This window comes from Lactuca virosa, chromosome 9, assembly GCF_052849685.1.
Source record: "Lactuca virosa cultivar CGN04683 chromosome 9, Lactuca_virosa_CGN04683_v6, whole genome shotgun sequence".
Taxonomy (NCBI): Eukaryota; Viridiplantae; Streptophyta; class Magnoliopsida; order Asterales; family Asteraceae; genus Lactuca; species Lactuca virosa.
Genome location: NC_136434.1, coordinates 153,073,230 through 153,090,847, shown reverse-complemented (window position 1 = coordinate 153,090,847; position 17,618 = coordinate 153,073,230). Strand labels below are relative to the sequence as shown.

The window sequence follows — 17,618 nt, the reverse complement described above, 5'->3', positions numbered from 1 at the left end:
AGCATTAACTTACAGTTTGCGGATTTGTTGCATGTACATATGAGCGTAAGGACAAGGGCAAGGCTTGATGACGCGGCATGTACTCTCTCTCAGACGTTTTTATGGGACACTCTGATGATTGGAATAATATTTGTTATTGTTATGAATTTGAAAACAAATGTATTTGAGATTTTATGGTTTATGGAAGATTTTTTTTGACTATTTAAAAAAATGAAAAATTTTCTTTTGGAAAATTAGGTTGTTACATCTTTAGCAATGTACATGATGGGTTTTCTCCCATAAGCTATTTCTAAAGCGACAACTCCATAGCTAAACACATCTGATTCTCTGTTCGCCTTGCCAGTTACTACACATTCAGGTGCCATGTAACCCAAGGTTCCAGCCAACATGGTTGTCTGTGAATCTTTCTCATGATCAACCAACTTAGCTAACCCAAAGTCACCAAGCTTAGCATTGAAATTTGAGTCCAACATCACATTGCTCGCTTTGATATCTCTATGCAGAACACATTGCTCCCATTCTTCATGTAGATACAGCAATGCAGAAGCTAGCCCATGGGCGATTTTGTATCTTGTGCCCCATTTTAACAAGGTTTTTTCCTTGAAAAGATGTAAATCTAAGCTTCCATTCTCCATGAATTCGTAAACAAGCTATAATTCGCCTTTCTCATGACACCAACCTGTGAGTTGAACAAGATTCCTGTGTCTTAATCTGCTGATGATCTTGACTTCGGAGGCATACTCTTTGATACCTTGCTTGGAACCTTTCGACACCCTTTTCACTGCAACATGCGTGCCCGATTTTTGCAAGAAACCTTTGTAAACCCCACCGAAGCCTCCTTCACCAAGTTTCTGATCCTCGACAAAATTATTAGTTGATCGAGCTAATTCTCGGTAAGAGTATTTTTTAGGTCCGGTGTTCATTTCGAATTCATTGTTCATTCCAACATCAAATCATTGTTCCTCTTCCCTACTTTTCTTCTTCCTCCATGCGTAGAAGGAAAGTAGAGCCAGAAAAGTAATCAAAACAGATAAACCAACTACTAAGCTCACTACCAATATTGTTCTATTCTTCCCCTTCACAGGATCTACATCACTTGTAGGAGGCATGCCATTATTTGTATCCATCTGTAAATCAGAACTATTGAAAACCCAAGACTTCACAATATTTTTCTGGAACGCATTTCCAGTTGCAGCTGAAAACCCGAAAATAACCCATTCAGGCAAAACAACCTTCAAATCGACTATGTAATAAAACGCTTTACGTACAATTGTATTACTTTGAAAACCAGTGAAGGAAACACTAAGATTTTTTAGAAAGAGAGTCATATGTAATCCAAGCTTGACAGACTCCCCCACCAACTATATTGCTTAACCATTTCTGAGAGGCAACAGACTTAAGAGAGTTAATGCTGATACCTACATGATCACCTATCAAATCATTGCTAGAATTTCTTGGATCCCACTCAGGGTTTGCAAATGTATCAAACTCCACTGCAACAAATAGGTTCTTCGTATCTTCTAAGCCATTGATGGGGGATTTTAAATGCACCCGAAAAAAAGTCAAAACCACCGATTCAAAACCATTAATAGTAAACTCAATTAAAAAAAATATAAAAAATGTAATGATTGCATGTACAAATGACAGATTAACCGTGTCCACTTTTCAAAACTATTTCATGTTTTTGTTTAGAGTAAATTACAGAAATGGTCCTTGTGCTTTGGTTTGATTTTCAGTTTTGTTCCTTAAATTTAAAAATTAATAGGTTGTATCCTTATAGTTTATGAATATTACATTTTTAGTCATTGTTTCATATAAAAACACTAACTTATTCTTCCTTTTCCTTTTTTATTTGCATTTAACAATTTATTATTATTATTATTATTATATTATTATTATTATTATTATTATTATTATTACATAACAATTTTATTTGTTCTTTATTTTAATAAAGTTTGTATAGATTTCTTATAATTTTTTTTTTATTTTTTCAAATTAATTATATATATATATATATATATATATATATATATACATGTTCTTACGTGTTTATTTTTATATATTTGCCGATATAATTCAAGGTGGTTAACGTTTTCTTTCCTTATTTTTTTTAAAAATACATGGTTTTTTTAAAAAACTTTTCGGTTGAAATTCGAGTTTGTTTATGTTTCGAACAATAAAAAATAACGATCACGAACAATTAAACGAACAATAAAAAATATAATATGATATTTGTTCACAACTATAATAAATAAAATTATCATTTTCATTTACCACCGTTTTGTCAAACACTGTCATATTTTAATTTTATTAATTATCAGGGACATCAACTACATGAATATTACAATTATTACGTGGTGCATTCGGTGAAATATATGCATTAGGTCGAGTATTATACAATATTTTCCATCCAGCGACACGTTTTGATATGTGGTGACGCCAAAGTGACAAAATTGTAGGCATTGGATGTGATTCTTGTAAATCAACTTTTACGTAATGGCCATTATAAACGAAAGCGATAATAATAGATCTGTGATGTGAGATGTCTTGTGGGCCATGCCAAAGCGGAAAACAGGTCGATGAACCTTGGTTTTCTATATAATAGACAATTATACCATACTTATTAGCGATGAGGAATCCAGTATCCGACATAATCAACCAGTATTCACTTTGTGCATAAACAAATCCAGTGAAACTCAACGAGTGTTATACGTTGTTTATATCATCCTGAAAAATCATTGCGTATCGTCCCCAATTTTCTAATAACTCGTTGTATAATTCTTAGCGGATTTGACGCCAAAATTTTTTACTATACCCGAGGGAGACAACTATTGCCCTCCACATCTTCAATGTTTGTAACGTATGGATGAAATTCATTTGGAATTTAACTCATAAGTGAATTTGAATAAAATGTTGAAGGTTGTTGAAACGAAAATGTATTGTGCCTCTCTGGTTCCTGGTTTAAATCAAATTGATTAGACCCATTATAATTTGCCATAGACTTCGCAAAACTATGTCTACGAGGATATTGAATTGTTGGATCTTGAGTAGGCGGGACAGGAGGTCTTGTTTGTGTACTCAACCGCGGGCGTCCACTTGGTACTTTGTTTTTGTGAGAAGTAGGTTCCCGAAGCAAAGTTGTTGATGGTGAAAATATATCTTTTAACTTCCGCACCCAACTGAACTTACTAGATCTTGATTGTTTTTTCAACTGTGTGTTAGACGTTTGGCCTTCAACATCACCATCATCATCTTCTAGTTGGATGCATGGATCTAAATTAAATTTTTTTGCAAAAGTTATGAATGGAATCAAGTGGTATTGGATTTTCATTTATTAAATATACTACTTGTTCGTGCGCACATGGTAGCCTGTGACTAGTACGCAGTTGACATCCACAAATTTCAAGGAATTTGATTTTTTTCAAATTCCTTGAAAATTATTTCAAGTGCATAAATTGAAAATTACCAACCAAATATCTGAAAATTGGATGGACGAAACGATGTCGTGCAATAATCATGCTCTGTCCTAAACTTGCTTTGATAACATAGTCTTGTGACTGAACAACATCATGAATTCTTTGTAATACTGTCGCTAAATCTGATTGTGATGAGTCCAAGTATAATTTTACTTTGGCATGCTGACTCTCCACTCTATTGGTTGTGTAATTCCCAAAATGGAGAAATACGTCGGTCCAAACAGATACAAACTTTTCTTTACACTGTGTCAACCACGTTTTCTTCAAGTAAGTAATAACTTCTGAAACATAATATATATATATATATATATATATATATATATATATATATATATATATATAACTAACAAATCTAAAAGATATGTTAAATAAATACCTTTATGGTTCACCAGAATTTTTTCGACTTGTAAGAGATTGGAATTGTATGCTTCCTCAGTTTCAGATTCAAATAATTTTTTCCAACCTTTATAAAAGGAGGTCCAACAACGACGATGCACTAAAAACGTTTTGTATTTTCTCTTAATGCTTGTATTGATATGTCATCTACAAAGTAATTCTTTATCTTCTGGAAATACGTTATTGCATGCGTTCATGCAAGCCAAGTCTCTATTTGTGACAACTACACGTGGAAACATGCAACTATCTATTGTTGATTTTAAACACTCTAGTGCCCAAGTGTAGTTGGGTTTTGTTTCTTTATGCAGGTAGACAAATGCTACGCAAAAGGTCTTATTAGTTGGAGTTACACCAACTATTTCAAGGAGGGGAATTTCGTACCTGTTTGTTTTGTATGTCGTATCCATCATCATGACATGTGGGAATGCACACCACATCTCCAATGATCTTTGGTGAGCAAAAAACAAATCTTGAAGCTCGTTGGTTGACTTATCGGCACGACTGTAATAGATATAGCCATTCTCAGCCAAGAAAGACATAACAACTTGCATTTGAGTTTTGCCACTATTCTCCTTCATCCTGAATTTTTGGCGTGCATTATATATACCGCTGCAATCACATTAAAAAAATATATTTAAGTTAGCAGTTGATCTTTTTATTACATTAACGTAACCAAGTCCACGCCCCGTATTTTCCACCCAGTCTATTAGTTGTTGACGAGAATTAAATACCTAAAAAATATTTTTTTGATTAGATACAAGTAAACTTATTGATTAATAACCATATTAATAAATCTATAACTTTATACCATGCTAGTTTCAAATTCTGATGTGTCACTGATGAAGTAAGTATTTTCAGTTTCGTCATCTTAAGATGCATTGTTTGTGTAAATATCATTAGCCTAATCAATACATACAAATACAAATATGTGATATATAAAAACATAAATATATGAATAATAATAAACGAACATACCTCGTAATTTAAATCATCAAACGATGACAAATATTCTGGCCAACTCATTTTCTTTTACTTAGCCTATCGTTTTTCAAAATATCATATAATGAAAATGAAGTTTGGGACAAATTCATTTATAGTAAAACTTTAGGCATGAAAAGGAACACTATATAAATTATAGGGTAAGTTAAAGGACCATAAATGTAAATATAGTTATATTTTTTTAATTTGATTGTAGTGATATTCATTTACACTGCACTAAAATAAAGATAGGGTATTTATTGTAGATGCAAGGTAAGTTAAAGGACCATAAATGTAAATATAGTTATATTATTTTGATTACACCGCACTAAAATAAAGATAGAGTATTTATTGTAAATGTAAGGTATGTTAAAGGACCACGAATGTAAATATAGTTATATTATTTTGATTTGATCGTAGTGATATTCATTTACACCGCACTAAAATAAAGATAGGGTATTTATGGTAAATGCAGGATAAGTTAAAAAACCATAAATGTAAATATAGTTATATTATGTTGATTTGATCGTAGTGGTATTCATTTACACCACACTGAAATAAAGATAGGGTATTTATTGTAAATGTAGGGTTGGTTAAAGGACCATAAATGTAATATAGTTATTAGTTTTGTCTAATACGAAAAATATCATATTTCGATTGTTTATATTAAAAAAAAACGGTGGGGTGAATTGCACAATAATGAAGATAAATGGAAGGGATGGGGAGTGTTATTATCTTTTAATTTTATAAATAATTTGTAAATAATAAATTAATTAAAATAGTTAATAAGGGCATAACAGTCTTTTTAGGTCGGACTAGCCGCACAACAAAAAGATGTAATAGAGATCGTCCGAGTTATGAAAAAAACTTAGGGACCATTCGTGTCTATATGTGTTTGTGAAAAAGTTTAAATATCAATATATTAATAATGATTGAAAGTAATTTTTTTAAAATAAAGAAGGGTATAAACTGAAAATATGTTTTAACTATAAGGGGTACAAGCGTTAAAGTTATTTAATCTTTGATAATAGATTATAAAATAAAAAATATAAAAAACACTTAAAATGTGGGATTAAGAAGTAAAATAAAAATATAAAAAATGCATAAAAGTCATATCAATTTGGGTTTAAGAAGTAAAGGTGGTATTCATTTTTTCAAAATATGGTTTTGACCCGGATGTGAATAGCAACACCCAGTCAAGTCCTGTTCGAACCTGTTTTACGACTTTGTCATAGTCACCATCTTTCATCATATTTTAACAAAGTTATATCCCCTTATAATAATATATATAAAATGACCATAAGAATTTATAACACAACTGCCGCCAATGGTCGTGAACTGTACAACGTGCCCGATACTTTATGAGTGGACTAATCGTCTATTCCTCCCTCACATTATCTCACTTCAATTATGACTCTCCCCATCCCACGGTGTATCCATCTTACACTTTTTATTTTTACCATGATTAGCACCATCTTATTTTCCTTTACTTTTTTTCACTTTTCAAAAATTTACTTTTTTTCACTTTTCAAAAACTTAGAAGATAATCATATCTCAGTTCCTTTCATTTTTTCTTTCACAATAAAACTATTTTAATTTTAAAATCTACAATTTTTAGAAAATAAGTATAATTAAATAAAAAATAATTAATAAACACAAAAATTAACAAAAATAAAAATATTTCATTACTTAAAAATAAAAATTACATAATAAACCAAGAAACACATAACTAAAAGTTACACCGAATTGTCGTCGACATCCTCTATCGAATCCTCGACGAATGTATCCGAAACATCAACTGATTCATCAAACAAATCATCGTCCAAGTCCGCTCGACCCCGTGCTGTGTCTTATCGCTATAAACATGTTTCACCAAATCAGTATGAAAGGAGTGCTGAAAGGAGTGTTGAATGTCTTGATCATGCACTTCTCTTCTGTTTGCCCTATACTATGGCGTACCAACAACTACTCCTTCAATGGTTGGAAAAACTTTGTTTTAATCGTACCAACACATCATTTTCCCTTCATCTTCTAAAATTATATTATGTAATATAATGCATGCAAACATTTTGTTTTGCAACCTTACGACTTCATATGATCGCACCCCTACTTGTAGTACTTGCAAACACCTCTTAAGTACACCAAATATTTGCTCCATGTCCTTATTCTTATGTGTGCTAAAACTTTATTCCTTTTTTTTCGTTCGGATATGTGAACAACTTCACAAAACCATATAAGTTAGGATATGTCTCATCAGTAAGATAGTACCCACACTTATATGCTACTGTAAAATGGTTTTGCGCCTATCCAAGTTAGACGTCATAGAATACTGGCGATTGGTAAGAAAATTAGTGCCATTATTTGCACCAGTTAACCAAATAATGCATGCGATATCCAAAGATTATGGAAAACGATTTCTTCTAGAATAATCAATGGCTCTTTATGATCACATTGCATGTATTGATCACGCCATACCTTAGGGCGCATTGCTCAAGAAGAATCCATGTAATTGATGCTACATAGCATTCCCGTGAACCCATATTTGTTTTAATGCACCTTATAGAGTTGGTGGATATCATTGAACATTGATTTGCACAAATAATGTTTTCCGTAAACCAAAATAATAGCTTTAGCAAACTTATACACACTTTCCTCCGTGGTACACTCAAACATCCTCAATTACACATCCCATTTGTTTGCTCCCATGCAATATGCTAACTGATGATTTGTAGTTGTGCATTTTTGAATTGGAGAAAAAATATCTCGGTTGCCTCTCGCATCTCACTTCAACCGAAGATATGGAAATCAACCCTCCAAGTCACCAACAATACATAACACTATTATTTCCTCATCCGGAACCACCGCTGAAAATTTTTGGCGTACACAACGTGATCCGCAAAATAGTTTTCTATTGGATGATTGTTCTCGGCTTCGTCAAAGAGGAACCACACTTCTTTAAACTGCACGCAGGATGGTGGTGTTCCTAACTGCGGTTCCGGCCACCACACACAACAGTCGACCCACATTATTTTTTGGTGTTTAGATTATGTTTGGTTGACTTTATGTTTTAGATTTACATATTTATATGTTTTGGTTAATGTAATTGTATGGATTATTAAATATTATTAACAATTTATATTTTTTTGTTTTACTTTCTATTTTTTTCAACAAATATTGAAAGAAATAGCAAGGTATAACATGATTCTCCATCATACATATAAATGCAAATTTATATTTGTTATATTAAATGGTTTGGTTCATCGTAACAGTTACCATGAGCTTTGGTGAATTGTCTATTACTTACTGTTATTATATATTTTTTTTCAATAAGATACTATGTCTTTAACGACACAATCTATATATATTTATATATCTATTATAATAGAAGCTAAAGTACTCAAACTATATTTATTTGAAACCTACAAAACTTTTCATCTTCTCTTTTAATTAATAATAATTAACTATTACTCAAAAAGTTTTATAACTTATGATATTTATGATAATTAATTGGTTGGTCTATAAAAAAAATATTTAAACCATAGAAGAAAAATGTAGAATCCATAATATCATATGAAATTCACTATACAAAATGTAACGACCGAAAAATCGTTACATCATAAGGGGGAATTAGCATAAAATGTACATTATTTTTAGTGAGAGAGTAATGAAAGTCATAGCTCACTCTGACACGGTTCTACGGATATAAAGTTCGTCGAAAACCGAGTTCACATGAGGAAGTTATAACCATTTGAAGTTAGGACCGTACGTGCAATGTTATTTTGAAAAAGTCAATATAAGCCTACGCTTAAGCATGATGCGGATAATTATTCGATATGAAGTGAAGGTGATAGATAAATTACAAAACACATGCAGCAGGAGAAGACATGTGGCGAGAGACGGGACGTGTGGCATAGGTGATGCGACCCTAAAGGAAGCGTGACACTAAAAATGGGACTCAATCCCTATAAATAGTTCGTAATTGTCTTTTATTGCATGTTTTCTGACAAGAGCTCTGAGCACTTAAGCGACAATGTATAGTCTATTGGAGTACGTACTAATTTCGATATGCGAGTCATCAATTACAGAGCAAAATAAGGTATTTTCTCGTTTCGTTATTCTGTAATTACAATTATGTAACGTCGTTGAAACCCGAGTCAGTTGCTAGGGTCTACGATACGGTGTTATTATGGTCTCGAAGGTTAAGTTGGACGGATGAATTCCCCCGTGGAACTATTTATGACAACCAAGAAATTTCGTCACCAACCACCGTTAGGATATAGTAGGGAAAGATAAATGTAATAGCTTAGCATTGTAATGTTTGATCTCATGAGTAAATATAATCAAATATGTTAGACGTTTAGACTAAAAAAAATAAGCGTCCAAAAATTTGTATCATCTTTTAAAACGGTTAATATATTCCGAATGTACTCGGCGAAGTGATTTCAAGGAGATAAAATTGGTAAAAATTTGACTCCGATTGTATGAGTTATGATTTTTTAAAAAGTAAAACGAATCGCGAAGATAATTATTACGACATCAAAACGGTATGTATAGATCGGTTAAGTTTTGAATAAAGTTATAAAAAAAAGAATCGTAGTACTCCTCGATATAAGAAATTTAGGAAAAAGAACGCCAAAAACAAGATCCATATGTAACATCCCAAAAATTCCTAAGTAAAAATTTCATTTTTAAACCAACAGAAGTATCATTCATTCATTTCAAAAACTCCTCAAAAGATAATAATGTATAAATTAGTTATCAGAGTACAAATCAAGTCATAAAATACAGAATATTGGTGGATGCGGTGCGATCATGTCCGACCCTTCCCTTTCGAACTGGAAGTACCCGAAACCATAAATATAAAAGTGTAAGCACAAAACTTAGTGAGTTTCCCCAAAATAACCAATAACATACATGAATAATAGTCAAAACATAATTGGGTCTATTTCACCCCTTTCGGTCTCTTTCAACTGGTAATAGGTCTTTTTCACCCCCTTCAGTCTATTTCAACCGGTACTAGGCCTATTTCACCCCCTTCGGTCTCTTTTAACCGGTATCCTTCGATGCAAGAACAGAATATAATATGATCAAAAACTACAAAGTACTTCAAGATGTATTTAACAAACTTAAAATTGATAAGGTAGGTAGTACTAGAATTACTAACAAATTAACAATCATAAATCCCTTATTCACGTAGGTTTACAATTATATTACCATTTGTTGCGGCATATTGAAGTAAATAGACTAGTGAAGGGTCGGCCATTAGACAACATGGAGTTTCTACAGTGGATGAAACGCTATTGTGACTCTGTATATGGTGGCATCATGAATGAGTATAACCAAATTTTTTGTGATTATTATTATATTATTTATTTAGGTATTGGAGGTGTTAGTTATATATGTATGTTTGGTATTCTTCTTTCAGGAATTATAATCCTCTGGAACGTAGGAGTAAGATATGTAAAGAACATCATGTAAAAGCAATGGCATCCCAATCCCAGAAGAATATGCATAAGCATGGGAATTGGCATATGTATGGGCATAGACACATGGCATAGAAATGGGCATAGGGATATGCATAGGCATAAGCATAGGAATAGGCATAGGCATGGCATTGGCCTAGGCATAGGCATAACCATGGTCATTGGCATATGTATGGGCATAAGAGTAGGCATATGTATGAGTATAGGTATATACATAGGCATAGGCATATGCATAGGGCATAGGCATGGCATAAACATAGGCATAGGCTTAAGCAAAGGCGTAGGCATAGGCAAGGGCATTGACATTGGCATTAGCATATGCATAAGCATGGTCATTGGTATATGTATGGGCATAGGCATAGGCATAGGCATAGGGATATGCATAGGCATATGCATAGGCACATGGCATAGCCATGACCATTTGCATGGGTATAGGCATGTGCATAGACATAAGCATAGGCATGGACATTGGCATAGGTATGGGCATGACCATGGGAATTAGCATATGTATGGGCACATGTATAGGGATAGGGATAGACATAGGCATAAACATAAGCACAGGCATAGGGCATAGGCATGGGCATAGACATAGGCATAGGCGTAGGCATTGGCATATGCATAAGCATAAACATGGGCATTGGGATATGTATAGGCATATGCATCGGCATAGGCATAGGCACAGGCTTAGGCATAGGGCATAGACATGGGATAGGTATACACATAGGCATGAGAAAAGGCATACACATAGGCGTAAGTATAATCATAGGCATATGCATGGGTATTGGCATAGGCATACCCATAAGCATATGCGTTGGAATAGGAATAGGCATAGGCATAGGGTGTAGGCATGGGCATAGGCATGGGCATAGGCATAAGGATAGGCATAATCATAGGCAAAGGAATATACATGGGCATTGACATAGGCATTGGCATAAGTATTAGCAATGGAATATGTATGGGAATAGGCATAGGCATATGCATATGAATAGGCATATGGACATGCATATGAATATGCATATGGACATGCATATGGCATAGGCATAGGCATGACATAAGCGTAAGCATAAGCATAGGCATGGGCATTGGCATAAGCATAGGCATAAGCATGGGCAAGCACATGTGTGTGAGCATAGACATAGGTATAGGCATAGGCATATGGATATGAAATAGACATGGGCATAGGCATACACATAGGCATAGGGATGAATATAGTCATAGGCATAGGCATAGGCATTGGCATAGTCATAGGGATTAACATGGGCATTCGCTTATGTATGGACATAGGCATAGGCGTAGGTATAGGCATATGGCATAGTCATGGGCGTAGTCATGGGTGCATGCATAAGCATAGCCATAAGCATGGGCATAGGCATAGACATGGGTATTACCAAGGGCATAGGCATAAGTATGGGCATTGTCATATGTATAGGCATAGGCATAAGCATGGGTATTGACATATGCATGGGAATAGGAATAGGCATAGGGTATAGGCATGGACATAGGCATAGGCATGGGCATTGGCATAGGCATAGGCATAAGCATGCACATTGGAATATGTATGGGCATAGGCATAGGCATAGACATTGGCATAGGCATAGGCATAGGGCATAACCTTGGATATATGCATGGGCATAGGCATAGGTGTAACATCCGGATTTCCAGATACATTAAGTATTCATTTATTTTTAGAGATTTTGGGAGAGACTCGGCGAGTTGACGCTTAGACTCGCCGAGTAGAGTCGCGAATTTCCATCCGGGTTAATGACCGGACTCGGCGAGTCCATACGTGGACTCGGCGAGTCCACGCTGTTTAATGAAACCCTAATTTCTTGGGTTTGGGACCTATTTAAAGGCCCTTATGGCCTTCAATGGCGGCTACCAGTTGATAGAGAGAAACCCCAGAGTGTGTGAATATTTTGAGAGAGAAAGGGAGCCATTTTTGATCCTTGAGTGGGTGATTTTGCAAGAAGAAGGTGACCAAGGCAAGAGGAAACTGAAGAGGGTGCTAATCTGTGGATTTCAGAGCTTAGGGACTTCATCTTGAGGTAAACATTCGATCCCCTTTTCAGTTTTGGTGTAAGCTTTGAGAGTTGGGGTTTCTAGCCCCTTTTTGAGTATGATTTGTGAAGCAATTGGTCCCTTCTTGTGTTGGGGCTTCGAATCTGGATCCAAAGAGGTCCAGAGACCTTAACTTCTTGATCTTTATGGGTGTCATGGAGAGTTATGAGCTTAAGGTGGCATATTGAGGCCATTTCTTCAAATAAAGCCATTGGGTTCTTGCATGGACATCAAGATCCAAACTTTACGTGTTTATATTGCTTAAGGAGGCCAGATCTATGAGTTAGAGGAACAGATCTGACCTCAGGAGCTCATTTGAGCTCGAGCATGGCGTGAACTCGCCGAGTACCAAGAGCAGACTCGGCGAGTAGGGTTAGGGTTTCCCGTAATTCACTCAGTGAGTAACTTGCCGAGTTAGGGGAATGACTCAGTGAGTCAGAGGGAGGATAGAGGACTCGAGTTCACGACTGAACTCGCCGAGTCACATTTGTGCACTCGGCGAGTCTGGTCAAGGGTTGACCATTGACTTTTGTTGACTTTTAGGGTTTGGTCAACAATGGGACTTGTGGACTGTTTGAAGGGTAAAATAGCCTTTTAGCCTTCTTAGAGAACATGTGAGAGTCTAGTCTAGCCTAGAGAGCCGTTATTGATTGAGGTGATTATGTTATGTGTTTAGGTAGAGGCTAGATCAGTGTATACGCGAGCGGGATATTATCCGAGACATCCGAGGTGAGTCTTCTCACTATACTTTACCTAGAGTGGTAACAGAGTTATGTGACAGAGTTATTGTATGTTATCTATGTGATTTGTGGCACGAAATTATTTCTATGTGATTTATGCTGTGTGTATACCAGAGTTAGGAACGGAAGGTCCAAAGAGCTAGGACCAAAGGGTCCACAGAGTTAGGGCCCAAGGGCCCACAGAGTTATAGCCTCGAGTGGCTAATGTGTGTTATGTTCTATAGTTATGTGCCAGTGTATTTGTATGCTATTTATGTGTTGAGATTTATTGTGATATGTGATATGCATGATCCAGAGTTATCAGAGTTAGGACCTTTGGGTCCATAGAGTTAGGGCTAGAGAGCCCACAGAGAGTTGGGACTGGAGGGTCCCACTGAGACACACTGACCAGAGGGTCAGCAGAGTTATAGCCTCGAGTGGCTAATATTTGTTAGAGTGGTATTTTGGGGAACTCACTAAGCTTTATGCTTACGGTGTTATGTGTTATGTGTTTCAGGTACCAGTGGTGATCGTGGGAAGGCGCCGTCATGATCTGTACACACACCCGCAGAGTTTATTATGATTTGATCTTGGGATTTATAATGAGATAAAATTGATACATTGTTTTTGAAAGCAATTGTGGATGAATTTATATCGTTTTGAAAAGTGAAAAATTGTTTTGAAAATTTGGGTGTTACAAGTTGGTATCAGAGCCTTGGTTTGAGGGATTCGGATACATCTTCGGGCGTATCTGAACTCAAACTGAGGAATTGAGAGATTTTCAAAATAAAATTTGCAAAATTTTTCACAAGAGTAAAGAGTTTTGAGACAAACAGAGCAGAGCCGTGTGTACGATCAGCCAGCGCCCGAACGGTGAATTCCCAAAATACCCTTGCAATTAGTGTTATGAGATATATTATGTTATGATATGCGATGAGTTATGCTATGCATGCTAGAGTAGACTAGGTATTCTTATTAGGACTAGAGTGGCCTGATATGTCATGCCTTAGTCTAGGAGTTTTGCTGCTAGGGATACTTGAGAGTGTTTAGATAGCAGCGAGGAGTTATGAGAGAGCTGCTAGTGAGTAGCATATGGTTAAAGAGAGTAGAGTACTTGGGACTTGGGATCCAAGGAGGAGGACTTAGAGTGAATACTGATGCGGTGTGGACGGTAGTATAGGGCCCGTACTACTGAAGACACCGGAGCAGCGCGCACCCTAAGTAAGAATCCATTGGGTACTCAGGAACAAGTAGGGTTGAGTTATCGAGTGCGAGTATACTCGATCGAGTCTCTGGTATCTTCTGTGTTTCAGAGACATCATGGTTGGAACACCGCACACGCCGGAGGGCAGCGGTATTAGCGATGAAGAGATTCGCAGTATGATTTTGACAAAATGACCGTGGCGATCCGGAGGATTGTGAGTAGCAGATCGAGAGGTGATGTCATGGTTCGAGTACCATGATTAGTAGCAGATCGAAAGGTGATGTCATGGTTCGAGTACCATGATTGGTGACAGGTCGAGAGGTGATGTCATGGTTCGGGTACCATGATTGGTAGCAGATCAAGAGGTGATGTCATGGTTCGAGTACCATGATTGGTGGCAGATCGAGGGGTGATTTTGTGGTTCGAGTACCATGATTTGAGGCGGGTTGAGAAGAGAGGACATGGTTCGAGTACCATGAAATGTGGCGGTGAGTGCTTCTGGTTTTGCCGGTTATTCCGCAGCGATTATCTAGACCAAGGTCGGATGTGAAGGAGTATGGGCCCAGAAGGCCAGGAAGAACGAGTTTTAGTGGAGCATCCCTTGATAGGGAAACCGAGTTAGCTCCAAGGGATTATTGGTGATATGCCATTCGAGTCGCAAGAATCAGAGTAGAGTAGGGACGATGCGTTATGGAGGGATACGGTCTGAGCTGGAGAGCCGGCCGATAGTAGATATGTCACTTTCCGTGACCCGAGTGGTGCTATTTCCGTTTCTTGTGGGAGACGTAAGAGGTGTTGAGATTTCGGTTTCTGAGTTGGAGTGAACCCTGTGGGATCGCACTGATGGTGACTTTTCAATCAGAGTATCCGGCAGTAGGTCTGCCGCGAGGGAGTGATATAGTTTGAGCAGGTTGACAGTGGAGACTGAAATGGTCAAGGATCAGGATGCACCCTATTTGAGTATAATAGGGCAGGTGTTAGGTGCGGTATTGGGCGATCAAGAAGGGTGTATCAGGGCAGTGACTCCTATTGTTTCTGAGAGGTATAAGGGGTGGAAATGTGGTTTCGGCTCTTGTGATAAGGAGCATGTTGGAACGTTGGGCAAGGAGTCAAGGATGAGGAGTATGATGGTTCATTATTTCCAGATCCAGAGTTAGTGTTAACACGGGACAGTTGGGAGGTCCGGTGAGAGTATAGTGTGAGGTCCTGAATGACTAGAGGTAGTCACGATGGTAAGTTCTGATGGTTGCATACGAGACCCTGGTATCTAGACTTGTTTGATCCTTGTCAGAGAAATCATCAAGCGTTGCATAGCACCTTGCGGAATTAGGTGCGATGTTACTGGTGGAGACAACATGAGGGATAGAGTGTTGGTGCACCAATTGGTGGTGGTTCGAACCCTAAGCGGGGAAGAACCGAGTATTTGAATTGAGGAATCCGCACCTGCTGCTAGAGTTACCGAGGTTCGGCCAGCGAAGGTCGAGGCACCGAAGGCTCGCGGGAGAGCTTTACAGTTGACAGCGAAGGAGTTCCGCGCATCGTCCGATGTTGTGGCTGGTACTTTTTGTGGGTTCCGTACCTGTTTTGGTGATAATTGACTCGGGAGCGAGTCGATCATTTGTGTCAATAACGTTTGGTCGACACATCAGTAGCCAACGAGAGGCGTTGAGTCGACCTCTACGAGTTTCCATAGCGGACGAGCGAGCGGAGTATGTTATGAATGTGAGTCGAGGATGTGTACTCGAGATCTTCGGTGTTGAGTCCCCGATAGATCTGGTCCCGATAGCGATGGGGGACGTGTGTGTCATAGTGGGCATGGTTGGGTTAAGCCGATTTGGGGCTGTCATACACTGCGAGCGACAGTTGGTGACGATACGAGACCCCAGTGGGGGAGTACTTACGGTATACAACGAGGGTAACCGATGTGGGTCGGCGTTTTGTTCAATTGCCAGAGCGAGACAGAGTTTTCAGCAAGGCTGCAGCGGGTATGTGTCCTATGTGATGGACACACGAGAGGCCGCTGGGAGGCCAAGTTCGATGGATGACGTTCCGATAGTGCGAGAGTCCCCAGATGTTTTTCCCGAGGAGTTGCCGGGTGTGCCTCCCGAGAGGCAAGTAGAGTTTCGCATCGAGTTGGTTCCGGGGGCAGCGCCTATCGCCAAGGCGCCTTATCGCCTTGCGCCGCCAGAGACGCAGTAGTTATCCTCACAACTTCAGGAGATACTAGGGAAGGGTGTTGTGATGTTACGGGAAGCCGTAGTACTCATTAGTCAGAGAGAGGTTGTTGTGATACTATGGGGAGCCGTAGTACTCACTAGTCAGAGAGAGGTTGTTGTGATACTATGGAGAGCCGTAGTACTCACTAGTCAGAGAGAGGTTGTTGTGATACTATGGGGAGCCGTAGTACTCACTAGTCACACAGAGGTTGTCGTGGTACTATGGGGAGCCGTAGTACTCACTAGTTAGAGAGAGGTTGTCGTGGTACTATGGGGAGCCGTAGTACTCACTAGTCAGAGAGAGGTTGTTGTGATACTATGGGGAGCCGTAGTACTCACTAGTCAGAGAGAGGTTGTTGTGATACTATGGGGAGCCGTAGTACTCACTAGTCAGAGAGAGGTTGTTGTGATACTATGGGGAGCCGTAGTACTCACTAGTCAGAGAGAGGTTGTTGTGATACTATAGGGAGCCGTAGTACTCACTAGTCAGTAGGAGGTTGTGGTGATGTTATGGGGAGCCGTAATACACACTAATTAGCGAGAGGTTGTTATGAGGAAGCCTTCTTGATCTGAGCATGACACAGGAGGGTTTTAGGCTTGAAAAGCCCTACGCATGAGTTTTGGGAGCCCGGTGGTCGGACCAGGGGTGAGACCGGGGTCTCCTCAGTGATTGGGAATCATTACATTCTGAGTAAGTGTGGACATCCAATCCGAAGGGATTGGATAAGTAAAGTACGCATGGGTTGCGGGTCCCCAAGCTATGAGTTGAATGAGTCATTAGAACGAGCGATTCCAACTACGGGCGGACCAAAATCTTGAGTTGAGTTGAGTCCTGGTGATGTGCTGTACAGACCGGACCGAAGGGTCCAACGATATAGACCGGACCGAAGGGTCCAACGATGAGTATCAGATGATAGAGGTCGGGGTTGAGTCGATCTCCAGTTGGGTACGAGGTTGCATTTCAGTACCGCCTACCACCCACAGACAGACGGGCAGAGCGGGCGGACGATTCGGACGCTCGAGGACATGCTTCGGGCATGTGTATTGGACTTCGGAGGAAGTTGGGACACGTATTTACCCTTGGTTGA

At 38.2% G+C, this 17,618-nt stretch overlaps 1 pseudogene; it reads right to left on the bottom strand.

Moving 5' to 3' along the window:
• Positions 1-233: 233 nt before the first annotated feature.
• On the bottom strand, positions 234-4,739 carry LOC145139924 (L-type lectin-domain containing receptor kinase IX.1 pseudogene; annotated as a pseudogene).
• Between the last annotated feature and the right edge of the window lie 12,879 nt (positions 4,740-17,618).